This window comes from Capricornis sumatraensis, chromosome X (genome assembly GCF_032405125.1).
Source record: "Capricornis sumatraensis isolate serow.1 chromosome X, serow.2, whole genome shotgun sequence".
Lineage (NCBI taxonomy): Eukaryota > Metazoa > Chordata > Mammalia > Artiodactyla > Bovidae > Capricornis > Capricornis sumatraensis.
The window spans coordinates 109839766-109858887 of NC_091092.1; positions in this window are offsets into that span (position 1 = coordinate 109839766).

The window sequence follows — 19122 nt, forward strand, 5'->3', positions numbered from 1 at the left end:
GAATGTTTCTCTGACTTGAGTATTCATGTGACTGGGATAATCCTGTTAAAGTTAAGATTCTGATTCTGCAGCTCTGGGGCTAGACTCCAAATTCTGCATTTTTGGTATCTTCCATCTGCTGATGTTGCTGCTACTGCTTGAAGGAACACATTTTACATAGTAAGGTTTGGAACACTGGCTTTCAAACTTGGCTGCATGTTAGAATCACCTGGGGAATTTTAAAAATGACTGATGCTTTGCTCTCAACCCCAGATAGTCTGGTAGATTGGATGTGAGTTTAGGTACATTTTAAGCCCCTCATTAATAGGACTTTCATTGCCTTTCTGTCTTCCTCACCTATCCTTTCCTAGTTGTTCTTCCCTTGATAATTATCACTTTCAAATCAATTATCTACATCCATGTCCTAGTATCAAAGTTGAATTTTAGGGAATCCTATGTCAGGACCCCATCTTTAGTTTTGTACCACAACTCGTTCTGAGTAGTCTCTTCCTCTTTGTTCTTTTTTTTTTTTTTTAAGGTTCAGTTTTTTCATGACAATATTTGCTCTCTCCCCTCCAGTCTAATGCTCTTTCATTCTGTCAGAAAACAAATTGAAACAAAATAGAAGCTGAGACTTTTCACTTTTTCTATCACCTCATAACATTGCCCCATGTACTCCCAATAAATTAAACTGTGGTTTTTATTGTTGTGAGTCTGCTCTGAAAATGATTCTGAAAACCTTTATGTTATTCTTAACAATTTTTTGCAAGCTTCAGCTCATTCTTATTTTATCTTTCATGAAATTACTCCTAGGAGTCCAGGTCCTTTAGTTTGCATTCATCGCTGGTCATTTTCTTAGAGTGCACTAACCTGGCATTCTCAACTTTCTGCAATGTGAGAGAATAGATAAAGGGAAAGTTTGTAAGTAAAGGTTATACAACAGATACTCAGCCATCCATCTGCCCATCCATCCACCTGTTCATTCAATCATTCAGTTAATATTTACTGAATATCTATTATGTGTCAACAATGTGTCTAAATACAAATATTGGAAAATAGAGCAAAAAGAGGACAGATGAACATTTTGACTAATAAATATTTAGTGACAATAAGGAAGCAAAAACATAATAATTTCATATTGTGCCAATTACCATAAAGGAAATACACAGAGTGATAGAGGTGGGAGTGTGTGCTGGGAAATACAACTTTATAGATAATGGTCAGTGATGGCTGGTCTGAGGAGGTGACATTTGAGATAAATTCCAAAGTCTCAGTCACTTTATTCACAAGAGCATGTTTTAGGCAATCACTGCATCCAATTAGTAAAATACAGCAGAGTTCTAACAAGTGAGATTTTTTTGATTTACAAAGCCAGACTAAATTAGAAAATGAAACCAGGCTTCTAGATACAGGTATGCTTAAAATGCAAATAAAACTGCTAAATAATTAAAAATCTCTATGCAGCAATGCAGGAAAAATTCCTGCATTTATTACATTACTCTTAATGAATAATTATATGAATTATATATTCTATTTGTATTTAAAGCACCCATATGCACTTAGATATGTATGTGGGGTGTGTGTATGTGTGTGTGTCTGTGTAGTCATGCTTTTTCAGCTTTAACTGATACATATTTAAATATTCATGTATATAGCTGGAAGTTTGCACAGCAAAATATTAGAAGTCATTACCTTCAAAGTGTGAGACTGGGGAGAAGTGGTAATAGGATTTTGCTCAACAATCATTTATACCCTCCGAGTTTGATAGTATATTATTTTGTTGTAGTGTATATAATAATTACCAAAAAAGAGAGACATAGAAAAAGTAAGGAACAGGTAATGGTAAAGCCTCTTGATGAAAGTGAAAGAGGAGAGTGAAAAAGTTGGCCTAAAGCTCAACATTCAGAAAACAAAGGTCATGGCATCCGGTCCCATCACTTCATGGGAAATAGATGGGGAAACAGTGGAAACAGTGTCAGACTTTATTTTGGGGGGCTCCAAAATCACTGCAGATGGTGACTGCAGCCATGAAATTAAAAGATGCTTACTCCTTGGAAGGAAAGTTATGACCAACCTAGATAGCATATTCAAAAGCAGAGACATCGCTTTGCCGACTAAAGTCCGTCTAGTCAAGGCTATGGTTTTTCCTGTGGTCATGTATGGATGTGAGAGTTGGACTGTGAAGAAAGCTGAGCGCCGAAGAACTGATGCTTTTGAACTGTGGTGTTGGAGAAGACTCTTGAGAGTCCCTTGGACTGCAAGGAGATCCAATCAGTCCATTCTGAAGGAGATCAGCCCTGGGTATTCATTGGAAGGACTGATGCTAAAGCTGAAACTCCAGTACTTGGGCCACCTCATGTGAAGAGTTGACTCATTGGAAAAGACTCTGATGCTGGGAGGGCTTGGGGGCAGGAGGAGAAGGGGACGACCGAGGATGAGATGGCTGGATGGCATCACTGACTCGATGGACTTAAGTCTGAGTGAACTCCAGGAGTTGGTGATGGACAGGGAGGCCTGGTGTACTGTGATTCATGGGGTCGCAAAGAGTCGGACACGACTGAGAGACTGAACTGAACTGAACTGAATGGTAGATAGTCAGTATAGGTAGAAATACAAAATGCGAAAAAATAATTTAAAAATTTTAAAACTTATTTTTTCAATTAAAATATTTTTTAAAATTTAATTCTATTGATTTTTATTTTAAAGTAATTTTAAAAATAAAACCCATCTGCAGAATTTCCTGAGTATGGATCAATTTTTCTTTCTCTTTTTTTTTCTTTGCCATTTTAACCTATAAATAAAGGGTTTTATTATTGTAGGTCATTAAAATTTAATCAATAATTTTGATTTTTCTTTTCCTTAAGAAAAAAATCCTTTTACGAAGCTGATGTTACCATTTAGAAAGCTTTCTATCACAAATATTTAAAATAAGTACAAAAAGTTTCCTGTTTATGGAGATGTGCTTTAAATATGTGTGAAATGAACTCAGGAGTATCTCATTAGTACTTGACAAGTGGAATGTAGGTAATAGACCACAAAGGACTGAAAAATTTCCACTGTAAACCTATGTGTTTTGGCCCCTATTTCTCCCCATCAGTATTATCTTTTTAAAATTTTGGATTGAAGGATAATAGCTTTACAATATTATCTTGGCTTTTTCCACACAGCAGTGTGAATCACCCACAAGTACACACATGTTCCCTCCGTCTTGAACCTTCCCCCCACCCCATGCCATCATACTGAGAGGGTAACAAGCAGGAAAGCTAGGGGTCTCCAAATGGAGGAAAAAGACTGCAAGTGTCAGAGGTTTTTTATCTCTCTTAAGCGGCAGGAGGAAACAAGCTACAAGTTTCAGATTTTTTTCCCTTCTCAATGCAAAATTAAAAGGAGGTTTCTTTTAGAATTCTGTGCCGCCATAATGACACCTGGTTCCACCTGAACTTAACTTTTCTCAAACCCTGAGCTAACCAATGTCTTTTTTTTCCTTATGGAAATGTTTTTCTTAAGCTATGTTAATGAACTATGTATTTACATTAAATTCTGTGTATCTTCAATTTGGTTCCACCTAAGACTCAGAACCCATAATGGCTCAAAAAACCAGTATGTTTTACCCATACAATTGTTTTCCTAATCTATGTTAATGAAAGTATATATTTGCTTAGAATCCTGCCTTTCTTCAAGATTCATGTCAATCATTTTATGGCCCAGGATGACTCACCTTGTGCCAGTGTTATCTCAAAATGCATGTTGTGGGTGAGGGGTCTGGTGCCACTCTTAGTTTTGAGACATTTCCTGTCTCTAATTAGCAGCCTGTTGATAGATATATAACATACTGCAAAAGACTAGCAGGGGCACTCTTTCCGCTCCCTTCTAATATCTATGTCAGAAGCTTTCTCTATCTCTTTTATACTTTAATAAAACTTTATTACACAAAAGCTCTGAGTGATCAAGCCTCGTCAGTAGCCCAGGATTGAATTCCTCTTCTCCAGAGGCCAAGAATCCCAGCATCTTTCAAGGCTCAACAACAACCTTTCACCACCCCTGTAGGTTGTCACCGAGCACTAAGTTGAGTTCCCTGTGCCCATAAAGCAGCTTCCCCCCAGCTATCTATTTTATACTTGTTAGTGTATATATGTCAATGCTACTCTCTCAATTTGTCCCAGCCTCTCCTTTCCCACTGTGTCCAAAGTCTCTTCTCTATATCTGAGACTCTAGGTTCATGTGCCTCTCTAGAACTGACTCAAATGTGTTCCTTTTTAATGGCTGAGTAATATTTCATTGTGTATATGTACCACATCTTTTTTATCCATTCATCTGCTGATGTACATCTAGGTTGCTTCTGTGTCCTAGTTATTGTAAATAGTTCTGCTCTGAACATTGAGGTACATGTGTCTTTTTCAGTTATGATTTTCTCAGAGAATATGCCCAGTAATGTGATTGTTGAGTCATATAGTAGTTTTATTCATAGTTTTCTAAGGAATTTCCATTCTGTTCTCCACAGTGGCTGCATTAATTTACATTCCCACCAACAGTGTAAGAGGATTCCTTCTTCTCCACACCCTTTCCAGTAATTATTATTTGTAGATTTTTTTTTTATGATGGCCGTTCTGACCACTGTGAGGTGATATTTGATTATAGTTTTAATTTGAATTTCTTGAATAATGAGCAATGTTGAACATCTTTTCATGTGGTTTTTGGCCATCTGTATGTCTTCTTTGGAGAAATGTCTGTTTAGGTCTTCCCCCTATTTTTTTGTGGCTGACTTTATAATCTGGTCTCCAAAATCACTGCAGATGGTGACTGCAGCCATGAAATTAAAAGATGCTTACTCCTTGGAAGGAAAGTTATGACCAACCTAGACAGCATATTAAAATGAAGAGACATTACTTTGCCAACAAAGGTCTGTCTAGTCAAGACTATGGTTTTTCCAGTGGTCATGTATGGATGTGAGAGTTGGACTATAAAGAAAGCTGAGCACCAGAGAATTGATGCTTTTGAACTGCGGTGTTAGAGAGGACTCTTGTGAGTCCCTTGGACTGCAAGGAGATCAAACCTGTCCATCCTAAAGGAAATCGGTCCTGGGTGTCCATTGGATGGACTGATGTTGAAGCTGAAACTCCAATACTTTGGCCACCTGATGGGAAGAGCTGACTCACTGGAAAAGACCCTGATGCTGGGAAAGATTGAGGGCAGGAGGAGAAGGGGACGACAGAGGATGAGATGGTTGGATGGCATCACCGACTCAATGGACATGGGTTTGGGTGGACTCTGGGACTTGCTGATGGACAGGGAGGCCTGGTGTGCTGCAGATCATGGGGTTACAAAGAGTTGGACACTACTGAGCGACTGAACTGAACTGAACTACTTTTTGATTGGGTGGTTTGTTTTTCTGATATTGAGCTACCTAAGCTGCTTATATATTTTGAAAATTAATCCTTTGTAAGTTATTTCATTTGCATTTGTTTTCTCCCATTCTGAGGGTTCCTTTTTGTTTATAGTTTCCTTTGCTGTGCACAAGCTTTTAAGTTTAATTAGGTCTCACTTGTTAATTTTTGTTTTACTTTTCATTACTCTAGGAGATGGGTCAAAGATGATATTGTTGTGACTTATGTCAAAGAGTGTTTTGCTTATGTTTTCCTCTAAGAGTTTTATAGTTGCTGGCCTTACATTTATGTCTTTAATCCATTTTGAGTTTACTTTTGTGTATGGTGTTAGGAAATGTTCTAATTTCATTCTTTCCTCATAGCTGTCCAGTTTTCCACCACCACTTTTTGAAGAGACTGTCTTTTCTTCATTGTATATTCTTGCCTCCTTCATCGAAGATAAGGTACCTACAGGTGCATGGGTTTATCTACAGTCTTTCTATCTTGTTCTATTGATCTATGTTTCTGTTTTTGTGCCAGTACCATAATGTCTTGATGACTGTAGGTTTGCAATATAGTCTGAAGTCAAGAAGGTTGATTCCTCCAGTTCCATTTTGATTTCTCAAGATTGCTTTGGCTATTCAGGCTATTTGGTTATTCAGGGCTTTCATACAAATTGTGAAATAATTTGTTCTAGTTCTGTAAAAATAAATGCCATTGGTAATTTGATAGAGATTGCCTGGAATCTATAGATTACTTTGGGTAGTATAGTCATTTTCACAATTGTGATTCTTCCAATCCAAGAACATAATATATCTCTCCATCTGTTTGTGTCATCTTTAAAGTCTTTAATCAGTGTCTTATAGTTTTCTGTATACAGGTCTTTTGTCTCTTTAGGTAGGTTTATTTCTAGACATTTTATTCTCTCTCGCAATGGTGAATGAGATTGTTTCCCTAATTTCTCTTTCTGGCTTTTCATTTTTAGTGTATGGGAATGCAAGGGATTTCTGTATATTAATTTTTGTATCTTGCAACATTACTAAATTCATTGATTAGCTCTAGTAATTTTCTGGTGGCATCTTTAGGGTTTTATATAGAGAACATCATGTCATCTGCAAACAGTGAGAGTTTTATGAGAGTTTTACTTCTTCTTTTCCAATCTAGATTCTTTTGTTTTTTCTTCTCTGATTACTCTGTCTAGGACTTCCAAAACTACATTGAGTAATAGTGGCAAGAGTAGGCACTCTTGTCTTGTTCCTGATCTGAGAAAAAAATGCTTTCAGTTTTTTTGCCATTGTGAAGAATATTTGCTATGGATTTGTCATACATGTCCCCACCATTCTTGATAAAACACAAATCACCCAGCCTTCAGCTCCCCATTCACAGAATCAATTCTTCTCTCTTTTGGGAACCACTGTGATATAATAATTCCCATGCCAGCTGATCTCTGACTGACCCTATTGCTAAAGCTAAATCTGTCCTTCTTCCTCTAAGCCAGAACATTCCTTCACAACCCACATATTGAAATAAATGCTTAAGTTTTGCAGCATTTCTGCTGGTTTTATTCAAAATATATATGTTCTACATAAAATTATTTAAATGTAAGTATAAAACTTTAGAGCTTGGAATAATATAGATATATGAATAGGATGATATAATAGTATTAAAATAATGATATGAAAAACATTGTGACAACACAAATTTATTATCTTACAATTCTGTGGGCCAGACATCTAGGTTGGCTCAGCTATTTTTTGGCTTCAGGTTTCAGAAGTTTGAAATTAAGGGGCTGACTGGCTGGGTTCTCATCACAGCTAGCAAAGACACATTCATTCCTTCTCATGATGGATTCTAACTTTCCTGTCATCCTCATCTCTCTTCTACCTCAAAGTAAGAGGGTGTTCTCTGCTTTTAAGGCCTCATGTAATTATATTAGGATCACGTGAAAAATTGAAGATAATCTCCCTACCTTAAAGTCCATAATATTGATCCCTACCTTAAAGTCCATAATATTGATGATGTGTAAAGTCCCTTTCACCATATAAAATAGCATAGTTACAAATTCCAGGGGTAAAAGGATGCATTATGTTAATTTATAAATTATATAAGCTTTAATAGTCTCTGGTAAGACTATAGGAATATACATGTATATGAAAAGTAAAAGTGAAGGTTGCTCAGTTGTGTCCAACTCTTTGGGACCCCACGGACTGTAGCCTGCCAGGCTCCTCTGTCCATGGAATTCTCCAGGACAGAATACTGGAGAGGGTAGCTGTTCCCTTCTCAAGGGGATCTTCCCAACCCAGGAAGTGGACCCAGGTCTCCTACATTGCAGGTGGATTGTTTACCCTCTGAGACACCAGGGAAGTCCAGGAATACTAGAGTGGGTAGTCTATCCCTTTTCCGGGGATCTTCCTGACTCAGGAGTCAAACTGGGGTCTCCTGCATTGCAGGTGGATTCTTTACCAGCTCAGCTACCAGGGAAGCCCATGACATGCATAGAAAAATTGTGACATTTATACTTTATGTATGCTCTATTATCTGAATTTATCAAAATAAACATATTTGATTTGAAACTTCAAAAATAATGATTTTTAAAGAAGGAATCAAAGAAAAAGTAATATAACTTTATTTTAAATTTCCAATTGATTGCATTTAATACATATTTGGAATAATATGAGCAACTTCTTTTTTGTTACAATCAAATTAGAAACAAAGAGGCTGACTATTCAATATGTGAGATTATAAAACCTAATCCAATACACTCCTTATAACTTCTTGTTGCTAAAGAGTAAGGATTAGAAAGTATTACACGATATGTACTATCACATAAAGTATAAAATAAGATATATTATACTGTCACTAACAGGTAATACACTGTAGTCTACTTGTAAATTACTACCAATTCCTTGGAGATACTAAAAGTGACAATAATCTAGAGGGTCTTATTCTGCTTTGTAATTTTCTTATGATTATTAACCATATAACTTTTTCTCATAAACATCAGAATATTTATGCGCTTTGAGGAAAATATATTTTCAGATTTTGGTAGTAGGATTATAGGAAATAGTTGAAAATCATGTTGGACAATTATCTAAAATATCTATAATATTTTGAAAGCAAAGCACTTTAAAAATACCTACCAACTTATAGTTTAAGGGAAATCTTTATGTAACAATCAGATGTTCAATCATAATTGCCTTGGTAAATATAAATTTAATTTTTTTCATAGAAAAAATATTAATTTTAATTAATTATAAAACAACAAAAGCAAAGCTAATTTTTAAAATGTTAACTTTCAAGGTAGATTTTGGGCAAAGGCCTTTCCAATATTTACAGAATAATGTTTCAAAGCATAGTACAGAAACTTAGTTTTTGACCCTGAAAATACTAGGTACTCTATAAAAAGAACCATCAAAGAAACATATCTCTGTGAAGATGTAACTAAAATAAATAGTGCCTAAAATAAATAGTGTTTTGATTTTGTAACCAGACATATTCTAACAGGAAAAAAAAAAAAATGTGAGTCTGTAATAACCAGATTTTTCAGATTAAGCTTAAAGTAGGTAAAAATACTCATTGGAAAAACTGAAATAAATCAAGGAAAAGAGTTTTAGAAAATAAGGAAAATCACACTCTAGAATTCTACAAATGTAAATTTCCTAGTCCAATGAGTAGCCACCTCTAATCATGGCAGTGCCTGTGGTCTAGATGAAGTGGTAGATTTCTAATCAGTGGTGAAGAACAGACACCTCTAAATCAGTAAGTGCTTGCTAGTGCAATTGGCTGTCCATTAGGGAAATACATTTAATTTGGCCCTATTTCCCATCATACATAAAAATAAATTCTAGATGGGCTGAAGAGCTTAACAGTAAAAAATGATAGTAGTCAAAAAAATTAAATCTCAGTGTTGAAATGGCCTTCTTAAACTTTACAGAGTCATAAATAAAAACATTAACATATCTTAATATAGATCATAATATCAAATGAAAAGATACAATGTAGGAAAAATTGTAAATCATTTTATAAACAAAGATTAATATCCAGAAAACATGAGGAGTCTCTACATGTTCCATAAATATGACACTACCCAATTAAAAAATGGACAAAAAGTCCAGACAAATCAGAAAATACAAAATACAAATGACCAGTTAGCATAAGAAAAAGTGCACAAGATGATTAAAATTTACATAACATCTCACATGCTGGTAAAGTAATGCTGAAAAATCTCCAAGCCAGGCTTCAGCAATATGTGAACCGTGAAATTCCTGATGTTCAAGCTGGTTTTAGAAAAGACAGAGGAACCACAGATCAAATTGCCAACATCTGCCGGATCATCGAAAAAGCAAGAGAGTTCCAGAAAAACATCTATTTCTGCTTTATTGACTATGCCAAAGCCTTTGACTGTATGGATCACAATAAACTGTGGAAAATTCTGAAATAGATGGGAATACCAGACCACATGACCTGCCTCTTGAGAAACCTATATGCAGGTCAGGAAGCAACAGTTAGAACTGGACATGGAACAACAGACTGGTTCCAAATAGGAAAAGGAGTATGTCAAGGCTGTATATTGTCACCCTACTTATTTAACTTCTATGCAGAGTACATCTTGAGAAACGCTGGGCTGGAAGAAGCACAAGCTGGAATCAAGATTGCCAGGAGAAATATCAATAACCTCAGATATGCAGATGACACCACCCTTATGGCAGAAAGTGAAGAGGAACTAAAAAGCCTCTTGATGAAAGCGAAAGAGGAGAGTGAAAGAGTTGGCTTAAAGCTCAACATTCAGAAAACTAAGATCATGGCATCTGGTCCCATCACTTCATGGCAAATAGATGGGGATCAGTGGGAAAAGTGTCAGACTTTATTTTTTGGGGCTCCAAAATCACTGCAGATGGTGATTGCAGCTATTAAATTAAAAGACACTTACTCCTTGAAAGAAAAGCTATGACCAATCTAAATAGCATATTCAAAAGCAGAGACATTACTTTGCCAACAAAGGTCTGTCTTGTTAAGGCTATGGTTTTTCCAATGGTCATGTATGGATGTGAGAGTCAGACTGTGAAGAAAGCTGAGCATTGAAGAATTGATGCTTTTGAACTGTAATGTTGGAGGAGACTGTTGGGAGTCCCATGGACTGCAAGCAGATTCAACCAGTCCATCCTAAAGGAGATCAGCCCTGGGTGTTCTTTGGAAGGAATGATGCTAAAGCTGAAACTCCAGTACTTTGGCCACCTCATGCGAAGAGCTGACTCATTGGAAAAGACTCTGATGCTGGGAGGGATTCGGGGCAGGAAGAAAAGGGGACAACAGAGGATGAGATGGCTGGATGGCATCACCGACTTGATGGATGTGGGTTTGGGTAAACTCCGGGAGTTGGTGATGGACAGGGAGGCCTGGCATGCTGTGATTCATGGGGTCGCAAAGAGTCAGACACGACTGAGCGACTGAACTGAACTGAACTGAATGTTTCTCATAATCACTTGTATTTATTCTAAACCACATGGTGGGATCTGTTTTTAATACGCACACCTGAGCATCAAGTATATTAAAACAAAGGCAAGTAAGTACTAAAAGTATTACAATCTTAGAAATCAGACATGAAATCAACATGTCAATTCACCCGGATCACTGTTTTAATTTTTGGTGGCAATATGTATTTCTTCTAAGGAAATTATTTGAAAAGCAACATACTTTTTTTGTTCAAATATTAGTTTTCTGCCACAGTGTGCTAATGCTGTAATATATATTTTATAGTCATAATTTTTGTCAAGCTTACTTACAACTTAAAATATTCATAAAATAAAGTTGAAATTTATTTATGCATTAGGAAGTAATAAGTGATAAAACTAGGAAAACATAATATTTGATTAATAATATAAATTTTATGTCATGCATTCCACATTTCTTCTTCCATTTCATATTTTTCTCTCTTAGATTTATATAAAAATTATCTTAAAAGCAAATATTATACTATTACATTTTAAATTAATCATAGTTACTAAATGTCATTTTCTTTTCAGTTCAGTTCAGTTCAGTCGCTCAGTCGTGTCCGACTCTTTGCGACCCCATGAATCACAGCATGCCAGGCCTCCCTGTCCATCACCAACTCCCGGAGTTCACCTAAACCCATGGCAATCGAGTCGGTGATGCCATCCAGCCATCTCATCTTCTGTCATCCCCTTCTCCTTCTGCTCCTAATGGCTCCCAGCATCAGGGTCGTTTCCAATGAGTCAGCTCTTCGCATGAGGTGGCCAAAGTATTGGAGTTTCAGCTTCAGCATGAGATCCCTAATCAACACCCAGTACTAATCTCCTTTATGATGGACTGATTGGATAGATCTGTTAATTCTAACCTATTTTTCTTTTTATTTCTGATGTTTGTACTGTATCTTTAGGCAACTAATGGTAAAGGTGTGAAGAGTTAAGTGCACATTTTATTTTTTATTATGCTTCTCCATTTGCTTGTTAAGATTCTCTTTTTCCTAACCTTTTCTAATTATCATACAGTCTTTTTTCTATGTGAAGTTTAATGATTCTAATCATATAATTATGATATCTAACTTTATGTATTAATTAACCTATCAAATATTTATTGAGTGCTTTTTTAAGACCCTATTACTGTTTTAAGCTCTAGGGATTCAGTACACACACACACACACACAAGTCAATGTCCATCATGAGCTTCTATTCTAGTAGGAGATGACAAACTACAACCATAATAAATTAACTTGTGCTACATCAGGGAGTAATAATTCTTATAAGGATAATGACAGGATGAAGGGAACAGGGGTATTGTTGAAGTAAGCCTGAAACATCTCAAAGTGATGTTTGAAATCTCTCACCTACATTTCTTGGTGAGAGAGGGAACCAAGCTGGTACCTAGGGGAAGGAATTTCTAGGCAGAGGAAACAGGTGCAAATAACTGAGGCAGATACATTTTTGGTGAGATTTCTAGAAGAGTAAGGAGGCCAGAGCACAAGAATGAAGGGGGCAGCTGTTGAGAGCTGAAGATAGGTCTCAGGAGGCAAGACTAGGGGTGAGGTAGTTCATGTAGGCATCTATAAGCATTTTTAGTTTTGTTCTGTGTGAGATGGGAAACCACTGTAAGCTATGAGCAGAGAAATAACATCATCTGTCATGCATTTATAAGTATCTATCTTGCTGCTGTTGGAGAATAGGCTTTAATGGACAATGGCAGAAGCAGGGCAACAAGGAGGCTATGTTATAATTCATGTGAGGCCATTTCCAATTCTATAAATATTATGAAGGATGTAAACTAGATGTAGGGCAAAAGAGAGAAGAATCAATGATGACTGTGATGCAGACAACAGGAATTCACTTAGTTTAATTTAGCTCAGCACAAAGAATTATTTTGGGGATATACCCCTGAACTAAAACAAGAACAAGGCTGGTTTCATCAGGAAACATTGCAGTGGTTGGATCTCTTTCTCCCTCCCAGGCACGGCACAGTCTGGTGCGCTGCCGTCTATGGGGTCGCACAGAGTTGGACACAACTGAAGCGACTTAGCAGCAGCAGCAGCATATACCTTTTAATCTTCACATTCTGTTAAATTACAGAATTCAAAATGCTAACAGAAGGAAATAATTCTTACTAGGCATTACTTAATCCTTACATTTTAATTATCCTTGGGTGGGAGAGGGCCATGCAATAAAAAGTGTAAATAGCAAGGCCTAATATCTCTGCAATGACAAGTTTCTCTTAAATTGAGAAAGGATGAATAGCATGCTGAAGTGAGGGCTGCCCAGCCCAAGAGTTACTTGATGAGGTGGGTTTTTTGTTTGTTTGGTTTTTGTTTTTTAAATTTCTTATTTGACTTCATCTTCAATTGGTTGCCTGAAATAAAGTGGATTTTAACATCAAACCAGAAAGAATATCTGAAAATAAAGGAGAATGATCTTAAGAATAAAGAAAGAATGAAAAGAATGAAAGAACCTTGAAAATAGTGATCATTAATTACAAATAGAATTGAAGTGCAGAAAACACAGTGAGAGAAAACAAAATAATGTGATGGGATACTTTTAAAACACCACTGTTACATAATATGGCATTTTCATATTTAAATGCTTTATACTCAATAGCAAGCATTATTTTCACCAAAATTAAATATTTAAGAAATATATAAAAGGAAGTTCAATGGACTATATATATTTGTGGTTTTAATGTCAGGTTATCCAACAGTATTCCTTACCCTGAAAATGGAGTTTTTTTTTTTTTTACCTGATGATACTGCCATATTATTTTATTATACAACATTGCCAAGCTCAATTGCTGATCTTCATAATTATTAAGCTGATACCATCTCTCCCTATTGGCTATTTGCATTTTAGTCAATTAACATTATTAATAAAATTATTATGCTTTCATTCTGAAACAGGAACTATTCCTAAGGCCAAAGCAAGTATTATTATGGCAATTCCTTTACCACGTGCAGCTTAAATATTTGGAAACATTGGGGTCACACAAGTCAATCAGTTTCAGATATGTGCATCTGATGTCAGAGTGAATATCTGGCATTTGTAGTGATGCTACTAAATTTCCCCTAAAGCATTTGGGACCCACTTGCTTTTCTCTTCATCCGAAGTATAGTACTGTTGTTGGTAAAGTCATTTCTATATTTGATTGCTGATATATTCATTGAAGGGCTTCCGTGGTGGCTCAAATGGTACAGAATCTCCCTGCAACACAGGAAATCAGGTTCGATCCCTGGGTCAGGAAGATCTCCCGGAGGAGGGCATGACAACCCAGTCCAGTATTCTCGTCTGGAGAATTCCATGGACAGAGGAGCCTGGCGGGCTGCAGTCCATGGGATCACAGCGTTGGACATGATTGAGCGATTAACACTTTCTTATATTCATTGAAGGAAATCTTACATTCTGCTGTGAAATTGATGAGTTTTATTATTTACAAGTAGAAGAAGTTTTATATTTACAAGGTTATAGAAGTAACCTACTCTACTTGTACTCACTTATGAGTGTTCACTGCCTTTGTAAAAATTATAATCTCTGAGGTGTAATGTTTTTATAAGCATACCTATATTTAGTATAAGAATAATATTTGTCCAGATTCTGGCCTAATACCTAATAATAAAGTTCACTGTATTGTTCTTTGTAAAGGTCTCTACATTGCAATAAGCTCTTTTTATACTCAAAGAAAGAATTACTATTTTAAAAAGTAAGAGTTTAAGACATAATGAAAAGCAATAAAAAATCATTGGACGTAATGGTGACGAAAAGTATTGCTTTAGAAAAAACTGTGCTGCTTGTAATATTTTCTTGGTAATTTTAATTCTGTGATACCTTTCAAGAGTTTTAAAATCATGAATGCCAAGTAAACATCTCTGAAGGGAGATTTAATTTCTTGAAATTTGTGGATATTTTTTCTGACCTCTTTGACTTTGAACAATATAAAACAATATGAAAAAGGTTGCTATGTTCAAAAAGTGGGGCTGGAAAAATGTGCAGGGTAAGATAAGAACATTTGATTGATCTAGCTTTATATCATATTACCCAGAAGAAGAGCTAATATGTAAGTAATACTACCTATAACTTTTCTAAAGAGAATTTCAGGAACTTGGGACCATACATACTTAGAATTATGGGTATTACCTTGTAATGTACACTGTATTTATTGAATTAATTGAATTATGAAATGAATGAATATAACTATTATAAAAATTATCCTTAGAATATAGAAAATGCAGGTAAACTAAATACCCTTGGAGATCTTTTTACTTTCAAATTCTATAGGTACCATTATTCCAGGAAAAGTTGTGTGATTCTCCACTTGTATGGATGAAAAGACTTAAAAGAATGCTGGAAACATATCATTATTAATAAAATTACTATAAAGAAAAGCTAGATTAAATTTTAGTCTCACAAATTATGATGTCATACAATTTGATTATAAGTAACATCTAATTAGGTCTCCCCTGGTGGTTCAGATGGTAAAGATCGACGTGCAATGTGGGAAACCAGGGTTGGATCCCTAGGTCAGGAAGATCCCCTGGAGAAGGGAATGGCTACCCACTCCAGTATTCTTGCCTGGAGAATTCCGTAGACAGAGGAGCCTGGTGGGCTACAGTCCAAGGGGTCACAAATAGTCAGACACAACTGAGTGACTAACACTTTCACTTTGGCTAACAGCTGAATTAGGAGGGTGTGCGAGAGCCAAGCAGGAGGGGACATGTCTGCTGGCCTGCCCCTGCCTAGTCTCCCAGGTCTCTGGTTTATTCAACCTGCTTCTCTGCAACAAACTCCACACTTGGTGGTGGGGACACAGCCACCAGACCGACACTCCAACATGGTCCTTGCACCACCGTGCTAAGCGAGAAGCAGAACAGTTAAGGTTCAGACCTTGGTTCTGCATCTTAGCTTCTCTGTGACTCAGTTACCTCATCCATGCAATGGGATGACAAATATTACTACTTCATACACCCTTCTAAGGGTTAAATAAAATGGAGTCATTAGGGGAAAAAAATGTGCATGTAAGAGAAACATAGAGCCCAATCAAACTCTAGGAACGTTAATTTTGTAAAATGATATGACCAAAATTAGTTTCTTGTAAAGAATATGAAGTTACTAAGATTTCTGTTTAATGCTTATTTACTTTCATAATTCTTTCTTCCTTATTTCCACTGATAGAAATATTTGATAGTTGCCTTTTGCAGTGCAGTCGGAAAACAGAATTTGAAGAGAAGGTTATTGGCTTTCAAGTACTAGAACTGAAACAAATGGAGTGTTATTTAGTCTTACTAAACCCCCATTTCTCCAATCCCTCACATACCTTTAAGGGACAACTTCTTCCAACCTAATTCCCAGCATTCTGATGCTCGGGCCACTCCACCTCTCCTTCTTCAATAAAGTCTGAGAAAAGTATCTAAAATGAATTCACACTGAGGTGTTGATAACTGTATCAGTATGGTTCCTTCACATGCATCTCCTCTTTCTCACTGTGAGTTATTTAAATGTAGGAATCATGTTTTATTCATGATTAGTCTTAGGACCTCTCATGGTGCTAAGGCTAGGGTGCAGTCACTACCTCAATGATTCAACAAAAACAATTTTTCTATTGTAATGCTGAACAATTTACCCTTATCTTGTTGTGAACCCTCTAGCTATTTTCTAAATTGTGCTCTGGGATCTGAAGAAATAGAAAAGAAAGAAAGAAAGTGAAGTCACTCAGTCGTGTCCAACTCTTCGCGACCTCATGGACTGTAGCCCGCCAGGCTCCTCTGTCCATGGGATTCTCCAGGCAAGAATAGTGGAGTGGGTTGCCATTTCCTTTTCCAGGGGATCTTCCCAACCCAGGGATCGAACCTGGGTCTCCCGCATTAGGGAAGAGTAAAGTAGAGAAATGTGAGTGACGATGGGGAAAGGTGAGTGAGTAATGGAATAAAAACATTGTGCCAGGAGAAAGCATGCAAGGGATGTTTAAGTCAATTTGTCATCCTTTAGTGAAAGGAGAATGAACATTTGAAAAACAAGGAGGAAAGGACATGTATTGAGGATCCCAAGGACATGTTCCTCCAGCCAGGAATCCTCATTGAATTACATCTTTGGAATCATTAACCCTATCTCACAAATGAGCAAACTGAGGTTCATAGAAGCAGCCAAGATCATGTACCTAGCAAAAGGTACAATCAGAAAGGGAGTTTATGTCTTTTTAAAATCTGTCAAAAGAAAAACAAAGATCACTACATCATGAATAAATGAATTCTGAGAGTCTTAATTTTTTAGATTAATATAATTTAGTTTTTTTTTACAAGTTACCCAAAATTTGAGCAGTTAGTATAGACAATTTTTTTAATTCTTCCATTTTCTATTATTATTAACATCCTGAATTAGTGTGGTGCATCCGTGAAAACTAATGAACCAATGCTGATACATTATTATTTAAAAAAAGCTTAGCTTACATGAGGGCTCACTCCCTATATTGTACAATCATGTGAACTTCAACAAATGTATAATGTCATTTGTCTACTGTTACATTATCATACAGAATAGTTTCATTACAGAATGGTTTCATTGCTGTAAAAATTCCAAATGCTTGACCTCTTCATTCCTTCCCCATTGTAATCTTTTTGCAATAGTAACATCAAAGATCACTGATCACAAATCGCCATCAGTTCAATTCGGTCACTCAGTCATGTACGACTCTGCCACTGCATGAACCGCAGCACACAAGGCTTCCCTGTCCATCACCAACTGCTGGAGTCTACTCAAACCCATGTCCATTGAGTCAGTGATGCCAACCAACCATCTCATTTTCTGTCATCCCCTTCTACTCTGGCCCTCAATCTTTCCAGCATCAGGGTCTTTTCAAATGCTCAAACTACCGCACAATTGCGCTCATCTCACACACTAGTAAAGTAATGCTTAAAATTCTCCAAGCCAGGCTTCAGCAATATATGAACTGTGAACTTCCAGATGTTCAAGCTGGTTTTAGAAAAGGCAGAGGAACCAGAGATCAAATTGCCAACATCTGCTGGATCATCGAAAAAGCAAAAGAGTTCCAGAAAAACATCTATTTCTGCTTTATTCACTATGCCAAATCACCATAACAAATATAATAATGAAAACTATTGAAATATTGTGTGTTGTGTTAGTTGCTCAGCCGTGTCTGACTGTTTGCAACCCATGGACTGTAAGCTGCCAGGCTCCTCTGTCCATGGAATTCTCCAGGCAAGAATACTGGAGTGTGTTGCCATTCCCTTCTCCAGGGGATCTTTCAGACTCAGAAACTGAACCCTGGTCTTTCACACTGGGGGCAGATTTTTTACTATCTAGCCACCTAGGAAGCCCAGTATTGTGAGAACTGCCTAAATGTGCCACAGAAACATGAAGTGTGCTAATGTTGTTGGAAAAATGGTGCCAATAGGCTTGCTTGACTCAGGGTTGCTCAAAGCTTCAATTTGTGAAAAATGCAATATTGCAAAGCACAATAAGCTAAGCACAATACAATGAGGTATGCCTGTGTGTAGCCTTTTCAGATTGGCATCTTTCACTTACCAATCACCTTTAAGCTTCTTCCTTGTGTTTTATGGCTTGAAGCTCATTTCTTTTTAGTGCCAAATAATATTCCACTGTTTGGGTATACCACAGTTTTATTTATAGTTTATTATGTTCATATTTGAGGGACATCTTTGTTGTTTTCAATTTTTGGTAATTATGAATAAAGCTACTAAAAGCATTAATGTAAAATTTTTATATGAACCTGTTTTTTTTTTAACTTTGTTTATTTATTTCTGGCTTCTCTGGATATTCGTTGCAGAATGGGCTTTTCTCCAATTACAGTGAGTGGGGGCTACTTTCTAGTTGTGGTGTGTAAGCTTCTTATTGCAGTGTCCTCTCTTGTTGAAGAGCATGAGCTCTAGGTTTCTTGGACTTCAGTAATTGTGGCACATTGGGTTAGTTGCCCCATGGCATATGGAATCTTCTCAGACCCGGGATCAAACCTGTGTCCCCTGCATTGTCAGACAGATTCTTAACCACTGAGCAACAAGGTAAGTCCCTGAACATATATTTGAGCTCATTTTTGTAAATACACAGCAGTATGATTATTGGTCACAACTTTGGTCATAAGTTTATGACCAAACAAAACTTATGACCAACCTAGAGTGCATATTAAAAAGCAGAGACATTAGTTTTCCAACAAAGGTCTGTCTAGTCAAGCGTATGGTCTTTCCAGTAGTCATGTATGGATGTGAGAGTTGGACTATAAAGAAAGCTGAGTGCCGAAGAATGGATGCTTTTGAATT